Here is a 12,237-nt window from a genome sequence, read left to right as displayed (position 1 = left end):
ACACAGGCACCAGGGTGACCAGGAGCAGATGCAGCTCCTGGCTACCAGTTTGCCTTCCGCTGGTGCAAGACTGAAGCGCCGCAGCACAGGGACATCAAACCAGGCATTTCCCCTTCCCACAACCTGCAACCCAAACCATGGTTGATGGGCAACTGCTGGGGCCAAGATAGGCTAGGTATCTGACTCAGGTGTGGTCAAGAGACTCACTCCCACGGAGTGACCTGAAAAACGCACTGTGCTGCTCCCAGATCAGGGCAGGGACAGCCACCATTATGCCCTACTACATGTGCACCTGCACTTTTCCCAACCTTGGCAGCACATACACCCAGAGATCCCCAACTGGGAGGGTGGGGGGACGCAGGGGGAGGCCAGGTGGGCCACCCAACCAAGAGGGGGGAGGCAGGTGGTCAAAACCAGTCCCTTTTAGGGAGGCAGGGTAGTCGGCTGTGAGAGGCAGGACCAAGAGCGAGCCACCACTCCAAGCCCCCAGCACACATTTGTCCCACTGACTGCACCTGCAGAGCACAAATCTGAAGAAAGTAATTACTGCCAATCAACCATCAAAACCCTCGAGGGCATCACCTCTCCTGTGAAGTATTTCCTGCCTGCACTGCACCAGGCAGCTGATTATACTCTCACTTGCATCTCCATGTATCTCAGGCATACTTCTAATATCATGTTATCAAACTTTCTTTCAGTTTGTCTGTCTTCCCTATGAGCCTAAGGAATTTGAAGGCCAAGTCTATAGTTTATTCAGTTTTTATATCCCAAAGCAAAGTAGGTGCTCAGCAGATGCACATAGAACAGCTCCGCACAACCAGTAAGCACTACACAAGTGCCAGCTGCTATTTCTGACTCTTTCTTTCACTTAGCACCTCTGCCAGGACTTCCCCATCCATTTGAGGCAAATGGATGCCTGCAGCAGAATAGAGAGCACCAGATATTCCAAATACTACTGTTCTGCCACACTCACGACCTCATTCGCCTTCCAGGGGTTAGAACACAGTGCAGGAGCAGCGTAACGCAATAGTCAAGAACACAGACACCTAAGCCTGCGCAATAGAGCTTCACATTAAGAGAATATGTCGCTATTCTGTAACGTCTCTTTTTTCCCCATTTCCACCAAGAAACCAGGAACAGTTTAAAAAGAGAATTAGAAGGGCACCCAGGTGGCACAGTTGGTTAAGCGTCTGACTCTTGGTTTCAGCTGAGGTCATGATCTCATGGTTTCAGGAGTTCAAGCCTCAAGTCTGGTTCTGTGCTGACAGTGCAGACCCTGCCTGGGATTCTCTTTCTCTTCCTCTCTCTCTCTGCCCCTCCCCCACTCGCACTGTCTCTGTCAAAATAAACTTTAAAAAAATTTTTTTAACGTTTTATTTATTTCTGTGAGAGAGAGAGAGAGAGAAAGAAACAGCGTAAGCAGAGGAGGGTCAGAGAGAGAGGGAGACACAGAATCTGAAGTAGGCTCCAGGCTCTGAGCTGTCAGCACAGAGCCTGATGCGGGGCTGGAACCCACGAACCGTGAGATCATGACCTGAGCCGACGCGGGTCGCTTAACCAACTGAGCCACCCTGGTTCCCCAAAATAAATAAACATTTTTAAAAATTAAAAAAATAAAAGGAGAATTAGATTATTCTGATAAAGGCCTTTCATCAAGATGTTTACCCAGGCCCAGAACTTTCCACGTGATGGAGATGAAGTCATGAAAGGTAACACAGAAAATTCAAAGTCTGTGAGGGTAACAGTGGTCTGACAGCAAGTGCAGACACTTTCACAGGAACATGTTGCTGCTTCTTTAATTTCCAGAGTGTCTGTTGTGATTCCTCCTTATAAAAAGACGGTGTCAAGTTAGGACATTAATGCCGGTAGAAAAACTCACTTTGAAACAGATACAAATGGATTCTTTTCCCATAAGCCCCCAGGTACAATGTGTCTTGTGCCAGGTGATGGATTAGAATTTTCCAGCACGGGTTTATGTTGTCAACCCCTATCAGTATGGCACCAATCAGAAGAGATTAGTCTCACATTGTCAGGATTCTTGTCCAACAATCATAGTTTAGAACTTAAAAGGTGCTGTCTTGCCTTCTATCAACCGCACTGTACGCTACCAGTGAATCCAGAGACAACTGCAGGCAGAGAATAATGTGACACGCAACTTTCAATTTAACAAAGAAAGCCTTTTAAGATGTCACTGCACTGAGATAAGAAAACATGTCTTTTATCACCTTTGACCATGTAGATGTGGACATTTAGGTATTCAAACACCTCATGGTAAGGTTTCTAATTTCTTCAAAGACAACATTATTAACTCATGAAGGAGAGGTATTTTGCTTTTCACCAACTTAATCCGCATGTTCTTTAGAATATTTGATACTTTCATTCATGTTCTTAGTCTCACCTCCACAAAGAGCAAGTTAAGTATGTACCTGTAGCAACAGAACTTGGGGGATCTTGTTCCATGAAGTTCCTGAAAATCCCTTGGAACTTCAGAAGTTGAACTCTGGCTCCTTGAGGAGGCTTATTTAGGTCATTTCACAAGCCTCTGTCCAGACATAGCCCCCAAAATTGTCTTTTATTCTGAGTACAAGGAGAGAAGAGACTTCCCCAGGCCACTATCTTCCCAACAAAAGATCAGCCCTGGGGTTTTGATCTAGTTCAATGCCATGCAGCATCGCAAACTTCAGTGGCTTTGGGGAGCCTGAATGCCTCAGCCAGTTAAGCATCCAACTCTAGATTTCAGCTCAGGTCACGATCTCAAGGTTCTTGAGGTCAGGTTTCACACTGGCAGCATGGGGCCTGCTTGGGATTCTCTCTCTCCCTCTCTCTGCCCTTCCCCTGCTCATGCTCACGGTCTCTCAAAATAAATAAGCTAGAAAAAAAAAAAAAAAACTTCCATGGATTTTTTTGCCCACAGGACAAGGTCTAACCTCCATAACCTATTCTGGAATGCCCCTTATGACCCAAGCCCTGCCTCACCTCTCACTACCTCCCACCTCCATTCTGCCAGGATTCATACAGTCCAGGCACAGAGAATTGAGGACTGCTCTTCTAATTTCCTTTCCCCTACTTCTTCAGCATAAAGATTCCATACTTCTCTGTGAGGACTTCCATTAACTTCCCTCCCAAGAATATGTATACATGTGCATGCGCACGCGTGCACACACACACACACACACACACACACACACACCCCTCAGGCAGTTAGCATGAATGTCCTCCCTCTGTCACCAAAGCTCTTGCCCAAGCCTTTAATACCACTGTTGTCACACTGTGCTATAATATGTCTGTGCCTCTCTGGAATTATTGCTTACTCATCTTTAACCTCCAGCACCCAATTGAGTACCACTCAGCTGTTCCTTCAAAAACATTTCTTAGCATCTAGGAGGTCTTGGCTAGCTTACTCAGAGTGTGTAGCTCATGGTATTGGGGTCCTGAGTTTGAGTCCCATGCTGGGGCTTTCATAGAGATTATGAAAATAAATTTTAAAATGTTTAAAAGTTTCTTAACATCTCTAATATACCCTACTCAGTTCCCCAAGGTCACCTGAGGGTTGCAGGCTCCACAGCTGATTACATGAATCCTCTCTTCTGCATCATATTTAGAAGAAACATCTGCTTAAACTGAGCAAGGCAACCATGGAAATCTTCCAGGCTGAAAGGAGCATTAGGAATTACCCATGGTCATCCAACTCATATCTTCAAGATGATGAAATCAAGGCCCAGAGAGAGAAAGCAACATCCTCAAGACCAACGCAGTGAATTAAGGGCAGTTCCCAGACTCCAACACCCATCTCATGATTCCTCTAAGGCTCAGTGTTTTTCCCCTCATTCCACCAGAATGCCTCCTCCCAATATTATCAAGCCACTTCTTAACATCAAACCTGCCCCTACAGGGTGAAAACACTCTCCAGATTTGAAAAACTGTGTTTCCAATTCTACAGTCACTTCCCAACAGGACAATAAAGATTAACATGACTATCAGTTAAGGTTACCAGATGCATACCAAAGAAACTGACACTGGATGACAGGAGAAGTGGCAGGATACACTTCTCAGCCACCACACTTCCCTAAGCTCTCCACCGTCCCCCCACCTGACATCAACTGCTCCAGACAGGAAATCGAGGTAGAGTGTCTGAAGGCCAAGCCTGTGCCCACTGGGTAAGTCATGCACCCAGGCCATATGGCCAGAAGGAAAGGTCCTCCCGTTATCAACTGCTGTACAAACGACACCGCAGCTTAGTGGATTAAAAAGTTTATTATCGCTCACATATGTAAAGGTTGCCTGGGCTCAGCAAGACATGTCACTCCAGGCCTCTGGAGCAGTGCGAGGTCAGCTAGAGCTGAAGCCATCTAAAGGCAGACTGGATGGACATCTAAGGTGGCTGCCCACATGCCTGGTGATCAGCCATCCCAACTGCACATGATCTCTTTGTGGTGCCTGGGGTTCTCCTAACATGGCAGCTGGGTTCTCAGAGGAAGCATCCCAAAAGCAAGCTTTCCAGAAGATAGAGGCATTCCCATGCTGGGAAGCAGGATTCAATGGGGCTCATTGTGTAAGATTAGCTACCAGGGAGAGGAAATCCAGACCGGATGCTTACAGCTCTGGGAGGAGTGGGGGGCACACAGGAGAGGCCAGGGCTGGACGACAAAAAACTACTGAAATGCCATTTCATTATGATGATGATAGAAAATCTCAAGGTCTTAGGGGTTCCAATGGATTTGTTAAAAGATCAGCCACGGAAAGTTATCGCACCATCACAGATAAGCATGTTAGATCCATTTTGAGCCAGGAATTAGCAACAGCCATCTGCACCTCCACACAGCTACTGCCTCCCTGAGAGTTGTCTATTCCCCAACACCACACATCAGATCCCTCCAAGGATCAGGACTCTGAACAAAGGCCCCAACTTGCTGCAAGCAAATCTAGCCCACCCGCAAGGCCCACTCCATCACTGCGTTTGTCCAGTGGAGTCTGAAAGCATCATCGGGGAAGAATCTACCATTCATACATGGAAGGCAAAGGAGAAAAGGAAAAGAAAAAAAAAAGAAAGAAAGAAAAGAAAAATTGAAAAGGGGCAGAAGAAAAATTTCAAGACCTACTTGGAAAGAAAGGGAGTCCAAAAAAATCCAGTTCTCTTCCTGTACTTGTCCCAACTAGGCTTTAATTTTCTTGAATTTCCAATTTCAATTAGAGACCAAATAATAGCCTAATTCCTTTGATAAAATTATGCGACCATGGGGCACCGGTGTGGCTCAGTCAGTTCAGCATCTGACTCTTGATTTCAGCTCAGGTCATAATACCACAGTTCTCTGGGTTTAAGCCCCACATCGGGCTCTGTGCTGCAAGTGCAGAGCCTGCCTGGAATGCCATCTCACCTCTCTCTCTGCCCTTCTCGTGCTCACAGGCTCACTCACCCTCTCAAAATAAGTTTTATAAAAAAAATTATGGTAACATTAGGAGTATTTCTTTCTTGGAAAATTATATAATTTTGATGAAAAGTCATCAGAGTGGTATTAAGAAGCCACTTGGAAAAAAACATCCATGTATCCCTGTCATTCAGGTAATTTTTCTACTCCACTGCCCACTGCAATGGAATTTCCTGGCCAAAGTTAATCTACATATCCACTTCTGTGATGATTGGTCTAGGGTTGTTCACCCAAAGAACATTTATTTGATGAGAGCATTCTGAATTCCCAGCAGGATTCTGGATCCAGGAAGCAAAGACTGAGAAGTCAAAAGCCCTTGCCAAGTGGCTAGAGAAGGGCTATCTGTTGCAGGGACACTCCTGATCAATATTCCTACTGGGTTTACACAAATCAGTGGAAACAAACACATGAAAATGCCAATAAGCGCCATTTAGGACAACAGAATCATTCATGATACTGCCTTTATCTATTTGACAGTTTCTGAAACAGATCCTATCTGAAAAGGTACTTTTGTGGTGGATTGAATAATGTCCTCTAGAAAGATGTCAAAGTCCTAACCCCCAGTACCTATAAGTGGGATCTTACTTGGAAAGAGGGTCTTTGCAGATGTTCAATATAAGAGGTGGCCATTAGGATAAACTCTAAGTTAAGAGGACCATGTCATTTTAAGAAAAGGAAATTCTAGCATTCAGTCCAGCTTCACTCAGGTCATGATCTCACAGTCTGTAGGTTTGAGCCTCACATTGGGCTCTGTTCTGACAGCTCAGAGCCTGGAGCCTGCTTCACATTCTGTGTCTCCCTCTCTCTCTGTAGGTCTCTCTCCCAAAACTAAAGATTAACAAGGAAAAAAGAAAAGAAAAATAAAAGAACAAAAAGAAGAAGAATGAAAAGAAGAATGAAAAAAATAACAAAAAAGAATGAACAATAAAGAATGAATGAAAAGGAACAAAAAAACAAAAACAAAAATCCAAGAAATTTGACAGTAGCATAATGGGAAGACCAAATGAAGACACAGAGAGAATACTACCTACAAGCCAAGGAGTGCCTGAGGCAGCCAGCAGTTGGAGAGGGGCAGGAGATAGATTCCCCCTCACAGCTTTCAGGAAGAGCCAGCCCTACTATCTTGACCTGTAGCCTCCAGAACTTTGAGAGAATAAATTTCTATTATTCCCAGCCACCCAGTTTGTGGTACTTTGTTATGACAGCCCTAGGAAACTTCTAGAGTTTTTATGATTAAATTTTGTTAAATCTTGGTAAAGGTGAGTTTTTATTTGCTTACTCAACAAATATCAATAAAGAAAGCATTTTGAGGGGTACCTGGGTGGCTCAGTCAGTTAAGCATCTGACTCTTTTTTTAAGCTATTTGATTATCTTGATTTCAGGGTTGTGAGGTTGAGCCCCAAGTCAGGCTCCATGCTGTGTGGGGAGCCTGCTTGGGAGAGGAAGGACTCTCTCTTTCCCTCTCAAAACAACAACAACAAAAAAGGAAAACATCTTGAGAAGCAATGTGTATCTATTTTTGAGAGAAAGAGAGCAAGAGAGCAGGGGAGGGGCAGAGAGAGACACACACAGAATGTGAAGCAGGCTCCAGGTTCTGAGCTGTCAGCACAGAGCCCAGTGCAGGGCTAAAACCCACGAACTGTGAGATTATGACCTGAGTTGAAGTCGGATGCTTAACCAACTGAGCCACCCAAGCATCCCTATACTGGAAGTCTCCTGAAGACAAAACAGTTTCAAGATTATCAGAAGGCATATGGCTTCATTAGATTTCTGTTTCAGAAAAATCAGTTTGCAGAAGGAATGGATTCAAGAAAAAGAAGCCTAGAGACAGGAAGGCCAGTTAGGAGACTACAAAACTGAACGAGACAAGCCGTGGTGATGGCCGGGATAGAGTGGAGCCAAAGAAAATGACAAGTAAATAAATAGGAAATATACTTAGAAAGGTGAATTAATATAAATCAGTGACTGATAGGTCATGAGGGTGACAGTGACGAAAACGATACAATTTTTGGTTCTCATAGTTGCTTGGGCCACAAACTGCCTTTTCTATTACTATTTCTATACAACCAGTGTGCTTTCTGGTTCGATGCACATAAGGAGAACCGATGGCCTGACCCAAACCTATCGCTCACAGTCAGGGTCCAAGACTTTTCCCTGGGACACACTAGTGAGCCTCATTTTTCACTCTCCTTAACAAAACCAATTCCGAGTGAGAGTTAAACCTCTTAACCCACCATAGTCTGGGGGCACATTTGGCCAACCTACCCTAGCATTTATAGCAGTTTAGGGCACACGTGCTGGCTCTAGAACTCTAAGTTCTGGTTCCTCCCTCTACCAGTGTAGGACCTTGGACAAGCTACCCAAATTCTCTGTGCCTCAGTTTTCTCCACTGTAAAAAGGTGGTAATTGTATTCACCTCACAGCTGATATTAGTCAGTCAGTATACACAGAGAACAATGCTTGACTCACACTCAATATCCAGTAAACAAGATTAGTCATTGCTGGCAATGATGACCAATTTGGTATTGCTTACATAAAGTTCCCAAATGCTGATCTGTGATGAAGTTTATCAGTCTCCCACTAAATTTCCAGGTTAACACTTACAGCTGTCTGTTCTTCAGGAAGAAGCGTTCTGTCTCTGTGATCATGGCCTTTCAATTTGGTCAGAGTTGGGGTGGTAAACATATCCTTTAAAACGTGATGATGATAGTAGAAGATAGCTGGCTTTAAGTATGGACATTAAAAAATATCCCAAATAAGTTAATATCCCTAGGTCAATTACTGAAATAAATTTGCTATATTATTCTATGAAATCCAGAAGTCAGAGAATCGCTGATGAAGTAGTGACAGCAGAAGTGAATGTCGCCAAAGCTGTATTGTACTAAGGAATTGACACCAGATGGTAACTCAAAATCAGATAAAGAAATGGTTAAAAAAAAGTTAACAGGCTCAAATATCTATCTTCCCTCCTTTCTTCTCTCAGCTTTTTTCAAAGACGTAAGATTATATAAAATTCTAACAGCATATCATTAGTTAACTTCCATAGACATAATAGTATTATCGATGACAGTATAAAGTATATTTTACTTGAATTAACTCTGAAGTAGGGGTAACTGCTAAAGTCAGTTAGGTGTCCAATTCTTGGTTTTGGCTCGGGTTATGGTCTCATGTTTTGGGAGTCTGAGGCCCACATCAGTCTCTACACTGACAGTGCAGGGCCTACTTGGGATTCTCTCTGTCGTCCCTGCTTGCTCTCTCAAAATGAATAAACTTAAAAAATATAAAGTTAAGAAAAAATCAAAAGTACATTTAAATTATTTAATATACATATGTTAAGCCATAGAGCTACAGATGGCAAGACAACTTAAAAAACCTGTAATTAGGAGCACTGGGGTAGCTCAGTTGGTTAAGCATCCAGCTCTTGAGTTTGGCTCAGGTCACAATCTCACAGTTCATCAGTTTGAACACCAGGTCAGGCTCTGCACACTCAGTTTGAAATTCTCTCCTCTCTCTCTGCTCCTCCCCCATTCATGCTCGCTCTCTCTCTCTCTCCTCAAAAAATAAACTTTTAAGAAAACCTATAATTAAAACTGTTATACTAGGAAAAAAACACTTAATACAAAAGAAATAAAGAATGAAGAGGAACAAAGCTGACATGAGGTAGAGGAAACAAAAGAAAAATATCAGATGTATATCTAACCGTATTAACATTAAGTGGATCTGAACTAAACTGTCTAATCAAAAGGTAGAAATTACCAAATTGGGGGTGGGGGGCGGATCACGATCTAAGTCTAGGATGCCTACAGGAGATGCACCTTACTTTCAAAAATACAAATGCGAAAAAAGTTAAATAATGGAAAAAGGTATCCCATGTAAACAGAAATCATAGAAGGATTTGAGTAGATATACTACTATCAAACAAAGTATACCTTAATCCAAAATTTTACTAGAGATAAAAACATTTCATAATAAAAGTTAATCCATCAGGAAGATTTAACAATTATAAACATATGTGCAACTCTCAGACCCAAAAACACATCCAACAAAAGACAAAAATGAAGGTAGAAATAGATCATGAAACAGTAAGAATTGAAGATTTCAGTACTCCACTTTCAGAAGTGGGCAGAAGTCATTTGAATATTGAAGTGGAAAAAGACTTCCAAATCATTATAAAACAACTAAACCAACAGACATCTAGAGCCATCTATAGCACTATACCTATACCCAACAACCACAGAATACACGTTATTCTCAAATGTACCTATAACACATGCAAATCAATCAGTCTTCAGTAAGCTTAAAAGGATTAAAATCATACAAAGTATCTACTGTAATCACAATGAAATTAGAAAACAAAAAAAGAAGTTAGAGAAATTTATAAATGTGGAAATAGAACACCACAGTGCTAAAATCAACAATGGTTCAAAGAAGAAATCACAAGAGAAAGGAGAAAATATTTTGAGATGAAAGGAAACAAAGATACAACATACCAAAATTTAAAGAATGCTGGTAAGGTAGTGTTTAAGGGTAAATGCATCGTTGTAAGACTGTATTGAAGAAGAAAAAAGTCTCAAATCAACAATGTTAGCTTCCACATCAAGAAACAAAGTAGAGCAAACTAAACCCAAATTTAGTAGAATGCATAAAATAAAGACTAGTATAGAAACAAGTAAAAAAAATTTCTTAATAGGGAAAGATCAATGACATTAAAAGATATTTGAAAAGAACAAGATTTTAGAAAGAACACTTCAGCTAGACTAAACAAGAAAAAAATAAGACTTTAATTACTAAAATTAGAAACAGAAAAGGCAAAAGCATTACTGACAAAAATAAAGAGGAATGTAAGGGAATACTACGAATGGTATGCCAATAAACTAGACAATGCAGATAAAATGGACAAATCCTTGCAAAGATTCCAACTACCTAAACTTCATCAAGAATCAGAAAATCTGAGCAGCATGAATTATTAATTTTAAAACAACCCACAAAGAAAAACCCAGGCCCTAGTGGTTTCAATAATGAAATTAAATATTTAAGAAGTATTTATACCAATTCTTCATAAACTTTCCAAAAATAAAAAGGGAACACTGACTAATTAAGTCTAGAAACCAATATACCCACATACCAAAACCAATACCAGACTTCAGGATCACAAAAAAGAAAACTTCAGACCAATATTCCTTATGAATATAGACATAAAAATCTTCAACAAAATACTAGCCAAGTGAATCCAACATATAAAAAGGATTATACACAATAATCAAGAGGATTTATCTCAATGAATACAAGGTTGTTTAACATCCAAAAGTCAATTAATATAACACCACCATCAATAAAGAAAAAAAAAAAACGCATGGGAGCACTTGGGTGGCTCAGTAGGTTAAAGCGACCGATGGGGCGCCTGGGTGGCTTAGTAGGTTAAGCGTCCGACTTTCGCTTGGGTCATGATCTCGCGGTTTGTGGCTTCGAGCCCCGCGTCGGGCTCTGTGCTGCCAGCTCAGAGCCTGGAGCCTATTTCAGAGTCTGTATCTCCCTCTCTCTCTGACCCTCCCCTGCTCACGCTGTCTCTCTCTGTCTCTCCTAGAAATTTAAAAAAAAAAAAAAAGAGTGTCCAACTTATGCTCAGATCATGAGCTCACGGTTTGTGGGTTCCAGCTCCGTGTCAGGCTCTGTGCTGACAGTAGCTCAGAGCCTGGAGCCTGTTTCAGATTCTGTATCTCCCTCTCTCTCTGACCCTCCGCTGCTCGCTGTCTGTCTGTCTCTCTCTCTCTCTCTCTCTCTCTCAGAAATAAATAAAACATTAAAAATTTTTAAAAATGCATGACCATCTCAGTAGGTCCAGAAAAAGAACTGCCAAAACTCAACAGGTCTTGATATTAAACAGTCAACAAATTAGGAATATAATTGAACTTTCTCAACTTGATAAAGGACATCCACAAAACAAAAACAAACAAAAAAAACCTAAGTTGTCTTTTACATATTCACACTTATTCAATGCTTTTCTCCTAAGATTAAGACAAAAATGGTGAACAAGTCTATTCAACACTGTACTGCAAAGTCTAGTGAAGGCAATTCAACAATAAAACTAAATAAAAGGCATCCATATTGGAAAGGAAAAAAATAAATTATATGTATCCACTAAAAATCTATTTGAACTAATGAATGAGTTCAGAAAGGTTGCAAGACATAAGATCAATATATAAAAGTAAACTGTATTTCTACACAGTAGCAATAAGCAATCCAAACATGAAATTGAGAAAATAATTCCATTTACAATAGTATCAAAAATAAGTAAAATGCTTAATATTGTAATCAAAACTATTTCACACAAATATTGTGAAAACCAACACTGTTTAAAGAAATTTAAGAAGATATAAATAAAGGGAAAGGCATTTAAGATCAGAAGACCTAATATTGTTACAATGAAATCCTCTCCAAATTTATGTATAGACTCAACACAATCTCTATCAAAATTCCAGCTGGCTTCTTAGGAGAAACCCACACTGGTTCTAAAATTCATTTGGAAATGCCAGGGACTCAGAATAGCCAAAAGAATCTTGAATAAGAAAAAAGCTGGGAGATTCACACTTACCAGTTTGAAAACTTACTACCAAGCTTCAATCATCAGTGTGGTACTAGTTTAAGGGTAGACATACATTTCAATGGAACAGAATTCATAGTCCAGAAATACAAGGTCACATTTATGGTCAGCTGATCTTAAACAAGGGCACCGTATCAATTCAACAGAAAAAGGACAACCTTCAACAGATAGTACAGAGGTAACATGAAAAATAATGAAGCTGGACCCTTA

Source organism: Hyaena hyaena, unplaced genomic scaffold (assembly GCF_003009895.1).
Source record: "Hyaena hyaena isolate Hyena2069 unplaced genomic scaffold, ASM300989v1 scaffold_51, whole genome shotgun sequence".
Lineage (NCBI taxonomy): Eukaryota > Metazoa > Chordata > Mammalia > Carnivora > Hyaenidae > Hyaena > Hyaena hyaena.
The sequence above is the reverse complement of the archived record's forward strand: the minus strand, read 5'-3'. Positions refer to the sequence as shown.